We start from the raw sequence: 15,738 nt of genomic DNA on the forward strand, positions 1-15,738 counted from the left end.
TAAGGGTGCAATCCTATGTATATTTAGACAGAAAAAAGTCCTACAATTCCCAGAGAGTTGTAGGGCTTCTTTCTATCTAAACATGCATAAGATTGAACACTAAGTCTATCAAGTCAAGTGCACATAACTCAAAATGTCAAATGGTTCTGGATAACCAGGGCTGGACCCCATGTCCTATTTGTGGGTTCATAGTCAACAGCTGTTTGGCCACTGTGTGAACAGAGTGCTAGACTAGATGGGCCCTTGGTCTGATTCAGTGTGGTTCTTCTTATGTTTTTATCTACACTACTGCTTTATAGCTGTACTGAAGTGCACTGATAACTGTGGGGCCACATTACACATTCCATATATCACTTTCGTAGTGTTACTTCCTGCTTTTTATTCCACGTGATCCAGAATACTGCAACAAATGTCATTGTGTGACCTATGCACATGAGGGATATAGTGTTACCAGAATGGGATCGTGATGATTTCACACAAGGTGTAGGTGTGGCCCGAAACTCAAATGATAGAGTTTGGTAGTGTAATTTGTATATAGTTACAATAAAAAACCAGGGACAATACTTAAAAGTCAAATAACCAAATAGAAAGAATTGCCATGTTTGGAAGGAAACAATTCAGTTTTAGGCGATTTTTGCCAATCAGACTGAAAGGAGCAGTTCCTTAACAAAAATGTTGATAAATTAAATCCATTTGTGAGAGGCAGATATTTTTGGTTCTCTACTTACTGGTGGAGGGGAGTCTATCCCCCCCCCCCCGAAGCTCAAATCTGTGTTAATATTTTTGAAGCAGTATTTATTGCACTAAGCATATTCAATTACAGCATATTGAAGCAAGTAAAAGCTACTCTGGGCGAGGGTGATAGGAGCAAGGTGAGAACATCAGAAGCTGAATCTGTCAGGAATCTGACTAGCTTCAAGCCTGTCTATGTCAAAATAAATGTATTATTATTATTATTATTATTATTATTATTATTATTATTATTGGACATACAATCTATTCTGGTAATCTGGATGTGACTCAGAGCAAGTCACTGAGGACGTCTGTTTAAAGCATCCCCTTTGCTTAATTTGGGCTGGATTAAACAAAATTCTGACTCATCCTACTGGACAGAAACAATGTTTCTTCCTGTTCCTGTATGATGCAGCTTCAAAGGTAATTTATGCTTCTCTTGTTCATAAATCAAGCTGGCCTCGGAGATAATACTTAGTATTACTCTGATGCTGTTACTACTTGTTTGTTTCTGCAGTCAAAGCAATCTTGAATATTCAGAGTTTGATTCATTTAAATCGAAGGCATCGTATTCTGTTACCTTAGAAACAACCATGCAGGCACGGGGGATTCACAGCTCAAAAAGAACTGAAGGGTAGGCATATGGTCACCAACTCATGCTTGGAATGTGAGTAAAGATATATTTGCAGGGTTTTCAAATTCAAACAAAATCTTGGAACTCTTTTTTTTGTTTTCTGTTTTGATCAAGTGATTGCTTTTCTCAGTTGTATGTTATGTAATGTCGAATGCAAGTTGATTTTTGTTTACATAAATGCTTGAGATCAGGTGTTAAGTATTATTTTGATGGACACTGGTCAGGGAGGCTACAGGTCTTTCAAGGGCATATTGCCACCTTCGTGAAAGTTTACAAGTCGAAGCCATTTCAGAGCCATGTTGTTAACTGCTAGACTGCCTTATGATTACAATTAGCACTGAGCTTCCTTGGACCACAGTGGAATCTGTATGTGTGTTTTGGACTGAAGGATTTAATGATGTCATGAGTTGTTGTTGTTTTTCTGTACAATGTCGGTTGGACATGACACTGTAGATTGAATAATAATGGTGAACACTGCATGGTGGCACATTAAAAAAATGACTGATGCAGTACACTTAAGACATCTTGCAATAATGAGATCAGTTACACAGATAGTGTGGGATTTTCTGCTTCCCGAGGCACAAATTCTGCAGGGAACAGACATGAGACCCATGTCAGTACTCTGAGGCATATATTAGAGAGAGAGAGAGAGAGGGAGAGATGTTCAGCCCTTTCAGAGCAAAGAAACATAAAATGGAAATTCAACAGCAGAGACAGATGGCATTTCGTTGTGCTATAAATCATCTTCATTAATCGCTGCAGTTTAGAAGAGCTCATATAGTTAGATGCAGAGGGAAGTGTGTTGTGACAGAATATAGGAACAGGATGGCAGGCCACACTTGTTGTTGATTACTGAACATTGGATTGGGGCTCAAAAATGGGTCACTTAAATATTAGGGGATGCCCACTCAGGGAGGATCGCGAGTTAAGGACAGTAACAGGGTTTAAAAGCTAGATGTTATGTTTTATTCAAAGCTTAATTGACCTCATAGCCCCTTCTCTTTTTATCTTCCAGTATCTCTGCTGAGAACCAAGTAGACTTAGCTCTAAACTACACCGAGCAGGATATTTCACTATGAAAGCGGTATATAAAAGGCAGGAGCCACACTACTGCTTTATAGTGGTATTAAAGTGCACTGACAGCTGTTGGGTCCCATTGACATACTGCTTTCATACTGCTATCATAATGCTATATCCTGCTTGGTGAGGCTCTTGCCTTTTATATACCACTTTCATACCACTTTCATAGTGCAATATCCTGCTTGGTGTAGATTAGGCCTAAGAATTCTTCAGTGCATAGTGGAGGACTTTGGAACTTCACCTTTTTCCTTGGACCCACAGAAAGCTAGATGGGCCTCCTTCACTTTTCATGGACACAGAAATGATACTGAGGCAGAGTGATGGGTACAGAGAGAGAGGAATGCAGGGTACAGGATATAGATACTGTGCCTAGAGATGTATGTGCATCCATATTGGGGTGGTTGCTCACAAATTCATTTGCCTGTCTGAAATGGCATTTAAGTTATTATCTGTGCATATTGATGGATATCTGTGTATCTGTATTTTTGCATTGTTGTTGACATTTGTGAATGCCTTTATAGTAAGGAATGGTTGCTTTGATATGTGTCTACAAATAAGTGTTGAATGGCGACGGGTTTATAAATGGGTGAAGAACTATGGCACCATACTGGGCCTCCACATCTTATAGTCTAGGTCAGCCTTCCCCAACCAAATTGTTTTAGACTTCATCTCCCTTGAGCTTGAACCACCATGGCTAATGGCAGGGGCTTCTGGGAGTTGTAGTCCAAAACATCTGAATAGCACTAGATCTCAAGAGGTATAATCAGCAGCATCAAATACCACCCCAACCAATAGTGCCTTCTAACCCAACACATGGATGTCAATAAAAGAAACATGAGTAAGTGCAAAATTATTCCTCTCGTGGTGGTGTTTGGGAGGTGCACTGCACAACACAAGAGAGACTTGTGAATTCCCCCTTCACACTTTACACAGGGAACATGAACAGAACATACACCCTTTGCTCCTGTTGATGCTGCTATCTAATACCAGATTCTGTTCCCAGTTTTCATGTTTCTAATGCATATACCCAAAATAGTAATTTCTATCCTAATCAATTTTAGGACAAAGTTTAATCTTTCTTTTTAATCATGAACTTAGCACATACTGCATGTGAAGAACTTTCACACATGCTGTGATACACTAGTTGTTACCACCATTCCAAAGTCGAACCAATGAGAAGTAGAAGATATTGAAGAGAGAAAAAAGAGGAGTCTTGCTTCTTTTAAATGATACTGTGTCAAATACCATCTCCTGAATTGTTCCTGTAAAGATTATAGATCTTGCCACTCCCACTTTTTCCTTCCCTTCCTTCATTACAGCAATGATCTACAGCTTGATTAGTTACAGACATGCTACACCCACAGCTCCTCCAGAGAGCTTAACTTCTGAGCAAGAACACCTACACTTTAACCTAAAAATAAATAAATCTTTGATTCAGGGCATGGGGATCAGAGGAAATCCCTTTATTAGCCCAGCAGAACAGATTCCTATTTTATCACTTTTGACAGCTGGTTAACAGTACTCTGTCTCTTGATGCCTATCATTCTAACAGTATTTGACCTTCTTGCCACTTAAGAGAATTGCCTTGAGCATACTCTTATCTGGAAGCATAATTTCTTCTACTAACTAATTTCTTGAAAGTTTGGTATAACTTCTTTAGTTTTCATGGTTTTGCAATTGCTAAGGATGATTTAGCTCAAATGCAGTGCTCAACGAGGAGCATGGGCAGGTTCTATATCCATAGTTTCCATCATACCATTCATTTTGGGAGAAGCAATGTTATATAGAAGAATGACAGACTATGCAAACAACTCATGGCCTTAATGTTAAAGACCAACAATAAATTAATCGTGATATTTATTTGAGCGCCTCAAAATGTATTAATAAGCATGAAGAAAAAGTGTTTCAGAATAGAATCCAATTAACACATAATGTTGATGAAGAATCACAGGTAAGGAATGCTTCCCTTCTGCCGCTACACCCCCGCACATCCTCAAAATCTGCTGCAGAAGGTTGGGGGACCCTCTGATGAAGATTTTACGAGAATGGAGAGGAGAGGAGAGGAGAAAGTTGTGCAGTGAGGAATTCTCCTTCAGCAACCCTGTACCTACTCAGCTGGGATGGCTTGAGTAGGAAAATGGCTGTTGTGGGTGGGGAGGAGCAGAATGGCACCTCATATGTCAGTACATGTGTACCACATGGTGCAAGGGTGGAGCAGAGCCTATAAAGGCTAGCCCCACCAAGCATCAGCCTCTTTCGCTTGCCAGCTCCCGCCCTCCCTTCCTTCATCTAGTATGGGATTAGCCAGTTGCTCCCTTTGGAGGGAGGGCTGAGTAGGGATTTTTCCTCCCACTAAATGGGATAGGTTTTTGCCTACTCCATAATGGAAGTTAGGAGGGCAATGAAATAGGTTGATTGGTTGTAGGGATGTGTGGGAATTCGTTATATTAGAATAGGGACGGTGAGCACTCTGGCACCTTTTGGTGATTTGCATATCTGGAGGACCTGCTCCTAGGCAGCTGTGTGGCTCCTGTGTCAGGATATGGTATGCCTTTGGAGGCTCTCCAGCCTCACCTATCTGAAGTTGTGAGGCACTGAGAGGGGGTGACGCAGGGCAGTCTCCCCACACTTACAAAGTGACACATAAGAAAGGAGCCAGGCTTACCTGACTCCTGGCATTCGGGAGTGGCTAGCCCATAAAGACAGGCAAGTTGCCTGTGGTAAGGACACATTGATTCCCACACTTTCACATGCAGATCCAGGGAAGGGTGAATTTCCCTTTTTGGTTAAATAAAGAGGCCCTAATTTATCCCAAGATCTGGTGTCTGTGTCTTTATTCTATGCTTCCTTCTCCACTCACAGCCTCTTCAGAAGTATCTTCTTTCCATCCTTTTTGGAATCTCGTATGAAGGGGAAACTCTTAATCTCCTCCATAGAAGAAAATGTATAAGATCTCCTTTCAAGAAGGACCACAAAATGTGTAGCAGAATTCACAAATTTATCATTGGCATAAGATGGAAACCAAAGAAGAACTCTGTTTTTAATAGCAGTCAAGTTCCTAAAAGGAAATATATTTTGAAATAAAGAGGATCCTAATTTTTCACTGAGCTAGAACTCTTTTATACATCTTTTTTATGCACCAGTATAACTTCATAGATATTGACAGTATTTTTTTTAAAAAAGATAACTCTAAGCATTCATTTGCTAGAACAGCAAGGCTTAAGTTCAGTCCATGAGTGTGATTAATGATGATTTTGTCTTACGTTAGTAGAAAAATAAGAACACCATCTTCAGAACATTAAAATTTTTGGCAAAAAAAGAAAAATGTGAGAGTGGATTGTGTTGTCACTGTTGTTCTATCATTGTCTGGTCTCCCAGTCCTTCAGGCAAGCACACATTCTGGCAAATTGACATTGGACACCCAAATCAGTGAGACTTCTTTATTGCAGGAAATCCCGCAGCAAAGCTTAATGGTTATACACTTCAGAAATCATATAGTTGGTAATCAGTAGGCTCCAAGAAATTCCAGAACAATCAAAAGCTGCTCTGATGAGATCCCCATCAACGTGGTTTCCCCGTTGCCATCTCCACGTTCTGAACACAAGGGAAGGGAAAACCAAACATGGGTTTCAAACCCTGACAAGGGAGGGAGAAGATTCCTGACATTATCTCTCAGGCAATCAAATTCTTGAAAGGCCAAACAAGCCACCCCAAGAAAGCTAGTCCAACTTCAGATCATACGTGGGTAACTCAAAGGGGACATGGTCAAGTACACCCTCAAATGCAAGGAGCTCCCTGCCACAGCTTTCGCACAGCCAATTCCTCGGTGCATGAGTCCAGGCAGAGAAGAGAAGAGATCCAACAATCAATGATCAAATCCAGTCTGCCAGTGCACTGAGCTGATGACAACCGGAGACACACAATCCAAAGGAAAGGAGAGTTCAAATCTATGAAAAGCCTCACATTACTTTTCATGGAAAGTTTTAAGTAATCCAAAGTTCACTTAGGAGGGAGTATATGCAGAGTGCCCCCAAAGTCTCAGGCGATGATGGATCCAAACAGGGAGGTTTTCTGGGAATGCAGAGCAAATGTTCCAAGCAAAGGCTCCTCACCTTTGCACCAGCTTAAAAGGGTAGGTGTAGGCCTCTTCCAGATCACTTGACAGACAGCGGCTTTGGCCTTTCAGCAATGCCTCTGTCCAAACAGGGTGGTACTGCTCAGCCTACCAAGATGATGCTTCAGTCTGGACAATCCTTTGGCAAACCCCCACCCTTTTTCTATCAATTTCTCACAGACAGATTTTTGCCAAGGCCGAGATGAGCAGGTGGCTTGCGGGGTGTAGTGTAACTCTCAATCTCTGCTCTGAGAACACTGACAGAGATCGATTCACACTGATTATAACATTCCAGAGGCCGACCAGGTCCAAAGCCAGACTACTTTTACTTAAATCTTAGCTAAACTACAAGACTCCATGGCCATGCCTTCTATTCCTGATAGTCACTTCTGTTGCTTCCAAATGCATATGGCCAAGGTTGAGAAAAACTGAACATTGAAGAGTGGGAGAAGAAGGATGAACCTAAATGCAGCAGTCCTTCCTGCTATGTACTGGAGTCTGGTTGCTCAAGGTTAAGGATCATCTGAAGACAGCAAGATTAAAACCAGGAACTTTGAAGTCCAAAGAATTAGAAGGCACAATTGGAAGCAACTTCTTTATACATGTCTGCTCTTTCAAAAGAGCGACTTCTTGTATTGAGATTCCAAACATATTCTTGCCTATCAAAGATACACTGAGGCTGGTGCTGCAGGGGACAATTGCAGAAAGTAAACTCATGGCTCAATATCTTTACTATTCTATGCACAATTGTTAACACTTTTTGAAAGGACTTGTGGTACAATACTGCTGAAGTTCTAGGGAAAGAACACATTATTTTGCCTTAATATATTGGTCAATGTGTTTTGGAGGAAGTTGTTAGAAATTAATCTGTGCAGATATTTGAACACTATTATATACACTATTATATACTGACAGCTAGGCATGTACTCCGCTCCTATTAGAAGCGCAGAAGCAGGAGCGAATTGGCCTGCTCCGCCTTGCCCAGAGGCGGAGTAGAAGCGGACCGCGGACCCCTAGAAGCAAAGTGAAGAGAAGCGCCCATTTTCGGAGTGCTTCTCTTTCCGCGGAGCGCTCCGATAGCTATCTTGAAACATTTCGCCCATAGATAACTGGGTTGTTTTTGAAGCTATCGTTCTGAAAATTCTTGTGCTTAGACAGTCGTGGATGGGGGTCATTTTGAGACTACTCCCACCTCTCTGCGTCGTGCGGGTCGCATGCTATATTTTTTTAAAAATCGGGTCAACAAATGGACAGCGCGGGTCAAACGACGGTTTTCGCCCATAGGATTGCATTGCGGAAAAGAATCGGGGATAACTGGGTTGTTTTTTAAGCTATCATTCTGAAAATTCTTGTGCTTAGACAGTCGTGGATGGGGGTCATTCTCACCTCTCTGCGTGGTGCAGGTCGCGAGCTAGAATTTTTTTTAAAGTAGGGTAAAGGCGGGAAAAAGATTACCTTTTCGATTGCTGAGGGGCAGAGTCAACTCCCGGTCATGATCACATGATCCCAAAGTTGGAGGAGGGGATAGGCAAAACGGGTAACTTGGGATTCTGGGAACTTCTCTTTCTTAGTCTGAATGGACTTTTCCCAGTGTTTTTTAAAACAGTAGCCCCACCAAATGCACAAACACAACCTGTGAAATCATATACTAAGCCAATAATAAGAGATAGAAACACAGCACTGCTACCCACCCTAACTTTGGGGAACAACTGAAAAGATGTGGTGCAAGGGGATGAGCTCCCCTAGGGCATCTCATTGTGGATCTCATTGGCATCTCCCCCACTCTCTCCTGTACTTGGAAGGCCATCAGAGCCTTCCAAAGAGAGTAACCCGGTGGAGCAATGCCTATCATGAGTTGAAGTGAGTGGTCTACTTCTCTTAGTGGTGGAGCGATGCCTATCATGAGTTGAAGTGACAGTTCTACTTCTTAGCGGTGGAGCAATGGCTTTCATGAGTTGAACTTACAGCCTTGCTTCTTGAAAGACTGGTTGACCAGTCAAATTGGCAGCTGCTGCTTCCCCCTCCCCTGGGTCCCCATATTGCTGGTAAAAGACAGATATAGCCTTTTTAAAAAAGTTCTTGTTGTTTATTCAGCAACACTGCTGCTTTTAATTCCACCCCTCCTTCGTTTATTTATTTATTTATTTATTTATTTAATCCATTTTATATGCATTACTGGCTTATCCTTGGCTCACTTCCTTATGCCCCCAGAAATGTCTGCTGCCTGCCTGCCTGCCTTCCCTCTCTCCTCCCCTGCCTGCCTTGCAGGGATGTTGTGTGTGTCTGGCTTTGACTCAGGGGAGAAGTCCTTCCTGTGCTCACTTGGAGTTTTGGAAGTTCCAAATCCATTTTTCAAGTGTGGAAGAAGATTCATATAGGTTTATCTCTACTCACCAATTCATGGCATGTTGGGATTTCCTTTGAAATGGCCCCATTGAGAGGTCTGCAGGTTTAAGCCCTGCCAAAAAACAGGGGATGATGGGACTGCCTTGAGTCTCAGTGTGCGGTGTATGTATCCCTGGATAAGCTGTCATCGTGGTGAGTTTGAGGGTTTTTTTTAACATGCAAATTGACAGAGCTATTGGAAAGGGGTGTGAATGGGTGTTGGATTTTCATAAATTCCCCAAAAATCAGGGGATGATGGGACTGCCTTGAGTCTCAGCGTGCGTATATATCCCTGGATTAGCTTTCATGGTGGCGAGTTTGAGGTGTCTAACGTGCAAATTGACGGAGCGATGGAAAGGGGTGTGAATGGGGTGCCCGATTTTCAAAAATTCTCCAAAAATCAGGGGATGATGGGATTGCCTTGAAACTTAGCATCCATGTGGACACGTGGATAAGCTATCATGGTGCCAAGTTTGAGGTTTCTAACGTGCAAATTGACGGAGCTATCGAAAGGGGTGTGACTTAGGGTTATGGGTGGTGCGTTAGAGGTTAGAGCCCTGCCAAAAATCAGGGGATGATGGGACCGCCTTGAGTCTGGGCGTCCATGTGGACACATGGATAAGCTGTCATGGTGGCGAGTTTGAGGTTTCTAACGTGCAAATTGACGGAGCTATCCCAAGGGGTCTGAATGGGGTGCCCGATTTTCATAAATTCCCCAAAAATCAGGGGATGATGGGATTGCCTTGAAACTTGGCGTGCTTGTGTATACATCCATGAGGTGTCATGGTGCCAAACGTGAGGTTTCTAACTTGAACAGAAAAAAAGTTGTTTACTTTTTTAGCTTTCAATGCAACCCTATGGGGGGGGAAAACGGAGCTCTGATCCGGATCCGGAGCTCCGAGCGGAGCGGAGCGGAAATGGGCGGAGTGGGGGCGGGGCGAAGCGGCCCGATCCGAAAATCGCGGATCTGGAAGTGAAGCGGAGCGGGGGGTCCATGCACACCCCTACTGACAGCCATGGCTGTTATTGGCATTCTGTTTTTTAAAAAGTATAATTCTAATGGTGTTTCAATCTTTGTGTCTTTTACTGTTTTACAGTGAAAAAGATATGAAGTTTGTTTCAGATATGGCATGGTACACAAATTTTGTAAATAAATATAGACATATATAATAACATATTTTATTAGACCAATAGAAATGTTTGAGTTAGTAAACATTGATGGTGCTATATAAATAATAATAATAATAATAATAATAATAATAATAATATTTATTTGAAAGATGCATTGGCCAAATAACTGCTATATTAGAAACCAGTCAAAACTGTGCTACGCCAAAGGATATGTCCTATGAATGACTTTGTCTAGATATAAGATTAATTTGGATTAGGCTTTTATATATCCTCTGAAAATAGAAATTTCTGTTCTTTTTGAGTTCATTGTTTTCTGCATTGTACTGTATGAATTAGATTCTAGAATAGGTAGGAAATATAGTTTTATTAAATTCCAATTTCACTGCGTTAACCTACATTTTATAATATAGCTCAGGTCTATGAAAAGACTTCTGCTGCATAAGAACAAGATTAAAATTCAAAAGAACCTAGATATATTAAGAGTGTCAGACAGGAAATGAAAAAATAATTCATGGAAGACAAGTATAAATGACTACACACTAGGAAGTAAATGTATAACCTTTAGCATCACTGTAAAGATGACTTAAATAAGAACCTCCCTGTTCTTGGCACTGTTTAGGACAATTTTGTTGTGCTTACATCTGCTTCCAGATAGCTGGCTCCTAATGACAAGGACTTTTAAAAATTGTCATTTTAAATGTTTAAATATTTTAATATTGGAAGATGTTTAATATACTTTAAACTTTTGTATATATCTATTTATAGGGTTTTAATGTATGTTTTAAATTTTGTGACGCCGCCTTGAGGCCCAGCATTGGGCAAAAGGCAGGATATTATTATTATTATTATTATTATTATTATTATTATTATTATTATTATTACAAATCATCGCTCTTCCATTGTAAACTACAAATGGTTAGAAACTATTGCGCTTTATCTATGTGCGCATCCTGCTATGTTCTGTCCACATGGTGGGCATGCCATTACTATCATGGCTGGGGCCATTTGAAGCTCATCGTTTATCTGTTTTAATCTTCATAGTGGGTTCCACTGTGTGACTCCACATTTCTTTCCTTAATCAAATCTTTAATTATGGCCAAAATGCTTTCACACACACGTACATTGTAGCATTATGTTATTACAGCACTTTGCCTCCTGTTTTCCCATTATAACACCACAATATTATAATATACCACTGTGGAAGATGGTAAATATAGGAATCCTGCCATTGCAACAAGCTGTATATTAGATAATGCTGAGTGGGGAGGCAACATGTTACCTGTGGGCACCATTGTGGCACCAGACACTTTCTTTGATGCCCACTGAGAGATCCTAATCCTCCTAAAGTTTATTTTAAAATAATTGTTATATTTTCTTACTGACAGCTCGGATTCTTTCAAAGTGAATTGGAAAGCTCTAGTTGCTGCCAGCTTAACTTTTCATGAATACATCTGGCCAGGTTATTTGTCCTTTGTGACTAGCCATATCCAGCTATGACAGCCATTTTATAGTTGTGCCCAAGTTTCAAAATGTGCTCATAAGCCCAAAAGCTTGACACTCTATGACTTGGATCCTGAGGTTAGATAAGACTGTTTACAAAATGCAAGTTTTCCACCACCCACTCTTACCCACAGCAGATATCTAAGTCCCCCCAAAGCCTCTCTGGACAGTTGGGGGGCCCTCCCAAACCTTGTGGGATGGGGTGTATGGGGCTGCTGATGGAAGGCTTCACCTACCATTTGACTTGGATCCTATGATGATAACTTAAGGAGATCCATGGAAGGAACATTTTGCATTCACTCCCCCCACCCTTTGTTCCTCCAAGACCATCCAACATAGTTTGGGACCCTTGACCCTCTGGAGAGGCTTTTCAAAGGGCAGAGGGAACTGGAAAATTCCTCCCATTAACTTCCTTTAAGTTAACTTCTCATAGGATGCAAGCCAATGATCACATTATGCTGAACCCTTTTTACGCATTAATGATCATGCATTTATAGCTGCATAATCATTAGTTACAGGACACAATCCCAGTATTGTTGTGACCAATTAAAAAATGCCAAGAGAAATGTGAGCTTATAGGCTACTTTTGTAGCATGTTGGAACATTTTGAAAGCAATCGAAACTGCTTTGAAATTTGTTGTTAATGAGAATGCATTAACTTTAATGCTTGCTGTTCCGAATGCATACAGCGAAGGAACTGAAGTGAGACTGAGTCTTCTGACCTTCTAAACACACTAAAAATACAGCCTTCAAGCCTGAAACATCTTCCTCTTTCTCTCTTCCCTTTGATTCATATCTCTCCATAGGAGAGGTTATTCTGTATTCTTATCTTTAATAATTGTCTATAGGGAAAGATTTGAAAAGATCCAGCTGTGGGAAAAGGCTGTTTTTCTTTCAGGAGGGTGATCAGATTAATTCATATCCTAAGGGTTAAATTCCATTTTGGGATCCTCTAGAGTTAGTTTGCCACCTTGTGTCCAATATTCGCAACAGAACATAATAAGATCACAAAAACCACTTTGCTGGAGTATACCACAGGGCTGTCTCTCCAGCAGAGTCAAGCTAGATGACCCTAAGTAACTTACGAATGCTGCATCCCTTGTGGTTTGTACAAAGCCTCTGTTGATCATCACAGGCAAGCCAGGCTGTGACAGCACAGCACACTCTGGTGTTGCACATTCTCTTTGCGTAGGAACAGACACAGCAAATGCCACACTGCTGGTTTTTTACTGCAATTATATACCTGTCTGCTCAGAGGCAAGTCCCATGGAATTCAGTGGAACTTATTCCCAGGTAACTGTAGGCTTAAGTTTCTTTTGCTAGTTTTTGAGGATTTTGTGTGGATGGATTTTGTGTGTGGAGCATGGTTTTTTTCAGTGGGCAGTTTGGGGAAAACGTAGTCAACCAAAAGTAACATCTTCAACCTGAACCTCCTCTATCCTTCCTGTATTGTTTACATTTTATTGTTGTCGCTCCTCTGGGCTGGATTGTGCTGTTTTCATGTGTAGCTGGTGGTGTGCATAGCTAGCTCAGGGCCAGGAGGGAAGAAAAGCAAAAAAATTGAATTAAAAAAATAAAAATCACTTCCTTTTCCGGTCCTGATGAGTTACTGAAGAGAAAGTGCCTCTATAATGTAGCCAGCAGCTGTCCAAGAGTCCTTCCCTGCCTTCCTGTTTGCTCATTCTCCCCCACATCCCGCCGCCCCAAGATCCACTTGTTTGCTCACTTTTGCCCTCTCCTCTCACTTGCCCACTCACTCTGGATCAAACATCTATGTGTTCACTTGTTCACATGCACACCCTTTTCAACAAAGCTCTCTGCTGGCTTAACTAATGGAAGTTAGCCTGCTTGTCCAGCCAGTGTGCCAACACACCAGCCACCTAGGATGCCCACCCAACCCTACAGCAAGAGAATGTACTAGCAACACACCAGAATGAATATCTATTTTAAAATTTTATTTTATTACATTCATATTCTGTTTTTCCTCCAGGAGTTAAAGACAGTTATCTCCCCATTTTTTATGTTCCCCACAACCCTATGAAGTAGGTTAGATTTAAAGATAATGATTGGGACAAGGTCATCCAGTGTAGAATGGTGGTGGTGGTGGGGATACTTCAGCCAGACATGTCTCCTCTACAATTTTCTACTATTCGTTTGGAGTTGACATGATCCGAACAGTCCCCTGTATTAATAATGTGGCTGCAATGAGATTATTCTACCTGCTTATCTATTTTAAATTTCCTAACTAATATTTCCTAGTGCTGAGTTTGTCATTTTTATTGTTGGAGCACTGTTGGCCTGTTCGCATGATACGACAGCCTACCATGGGTTTTGCAGCACATGCGGCCACCATTTTGAATATGCACCCCTATTGGGGGGTTATTGTGTGTGCAAACCCAGTGAGCATGGTTTATACAAGGGTTAAGCAACCCTCTGTTTTAGGGTTATGTGAAGGTTGTTATCGGAGTGTTGTTTAACCCTTGCAAAACCTACAGTCTCTGTGTTCTCCCAATGTGACAATCACTATATGCATCTTGGCAACTATGGCATGTCATCCAAACCCAGGCACTGAGTCAATGAGCCAGTTCACCAGACATGAGGGGCATTAATAAGCCATGGTGGTTTCTTAACAACCTTGTGCATACTGGTCATGTGCTGGCTGGATTTACATAATTATCCTCACTAGTGCAGCTTTTTGTGATATCCAAACCCAATGAAGGTGATTGGTTGGGGTGGTTAACAACCATCCAGAACCCATGACCTTTTCTACATCAATGTTTTTAGTGTCCCTCCTGTTATGATCCCAGAATCTGTGCCTTAGCTCATCACAAGTCAATATGCAATAGCATATATATGATTTTTTTTTGTCCCAATGAGTATCTTTATTACACCTTGAATCTCATCTGCCCTTCAGATGCACTACCTAGTATGGAGCAGTCATTTTAGAGATTACTGGTTTTGCTTTATCTTATGGTGTCTTGCTTTCATTATCTCAGTGTTCACCCAGACTCCAGATTATAAAGTAAAATAGTGCTGATCTGAAACAAATTCTTGGAGGAATCTTACTGTACACTTCCTTCAACTGTAAAAGCTGTTTATGTGTTTCTTCTGTCTGTAGTTATTTTTTCCAGTGCTTCCAATTAAAAATACTAAGATAGTATTTTACAAAAGACAGTATTTATACAAATGATAATCCGGCTGTGTGAATACACACACACATTCATAGAATAATATTAATTTAGGATCTAGGGACTTTCAATAGTTGAACAATCTCTACTGGGTTGTGAATGTCTCACTGAGCACATTTGATCTGTCTGTGAAGACTGAAGCAGAGTATATGGCCTCCAGTCACACTTTCATCCTGGGCTTTAGTAATATTAGCAACTTGATTCTACCAGTTTGTGAGCCTTAGGCAACTATGCTTTGCCTTCTGCTCAGGGACTCTGAAAATCTTTGTTCATACAATAACAGAAGGGCAAACATTTATTGTAGTTGTAGTTCTTTATCTACCTATTTTAAAAAAGTATATGTGCTTGAACATGCCACTGAACTGAAGGGATAGTCATCTCCATTAATTGGCAATTTCATTTACACAAATATCCCATCCCATTGCAGTCAATAGGAAAACGTACCATTTTGAATTTCAGAAACTGTATTCCTCTCTCTTTCACACCCACACGCACCCACTTCTTGACACAATCCCACACCAGTGTGTGTGTGTGTGTAAAGGAGCCTTAGTCTGTGACAGCAAAAAGACAATAGAAGAAACTTACGGCACTTTAAATTCTAAAGGTTTGTTGACACAGTGATCCAAGTGTGCAGATTACCTGGTGCATGACATTACACTCATTTTGAAAGTTAACTTGCTAGGGTTAGACCAATGGCAGTTCAACTCTGTTCAGGTCAGCCCTCTTCCATAACTGTGTTCAAAATGTGGATATTAGACAGGCCTGAAAGTGTTTTATCACTGTTTTGTAGACTCTATTCAGGTGGATCATTGTATTAACTGGACCTTATTGGTTTCTTATTGCCTCTGTTGATTATAGCCTATTTGGTCCAATTCATAAGTGGATTGTAAAAGCAATTGAGGTATGTAAGTTTGTGTGTGTGTGCATTATATTAACTTAGTTCACAATTCTATGCAAGTTTAGACAGAAGTCCT

The 15,738-nt window shown here is 41.0% G+C and overlaps 1 protein-coding gene across 1 annotated transcript in view; it reads left to right on the forward strand.

Moving 5' to 3' along the window:
* NETO1 (neuropilin and tolloid like 1) overlaps positions 1 to 15,738 on the forward strand; it is a 120,600-nt gene that overhangs the window by 89,363 nt on the left and 15,499 nt on the right. The window lies entirely within an intron of this gene.

Source organism: Elgaria multicarinata, chromosome 7 (assembly GCF_023053635.1).
Source record: "Elgaria multicarinata webbii isolate HBS135686 ecotype San Diego chromosome 7, rElgMul1.1.pri, whole genome shotgun sequence".
Classification (NCBI taxonomy): Eukaryota; Metazoa; Chordata; class Lepidosauria; order Squamata; family Anguidae; genus Elgaria; species Elgaria multicarinata.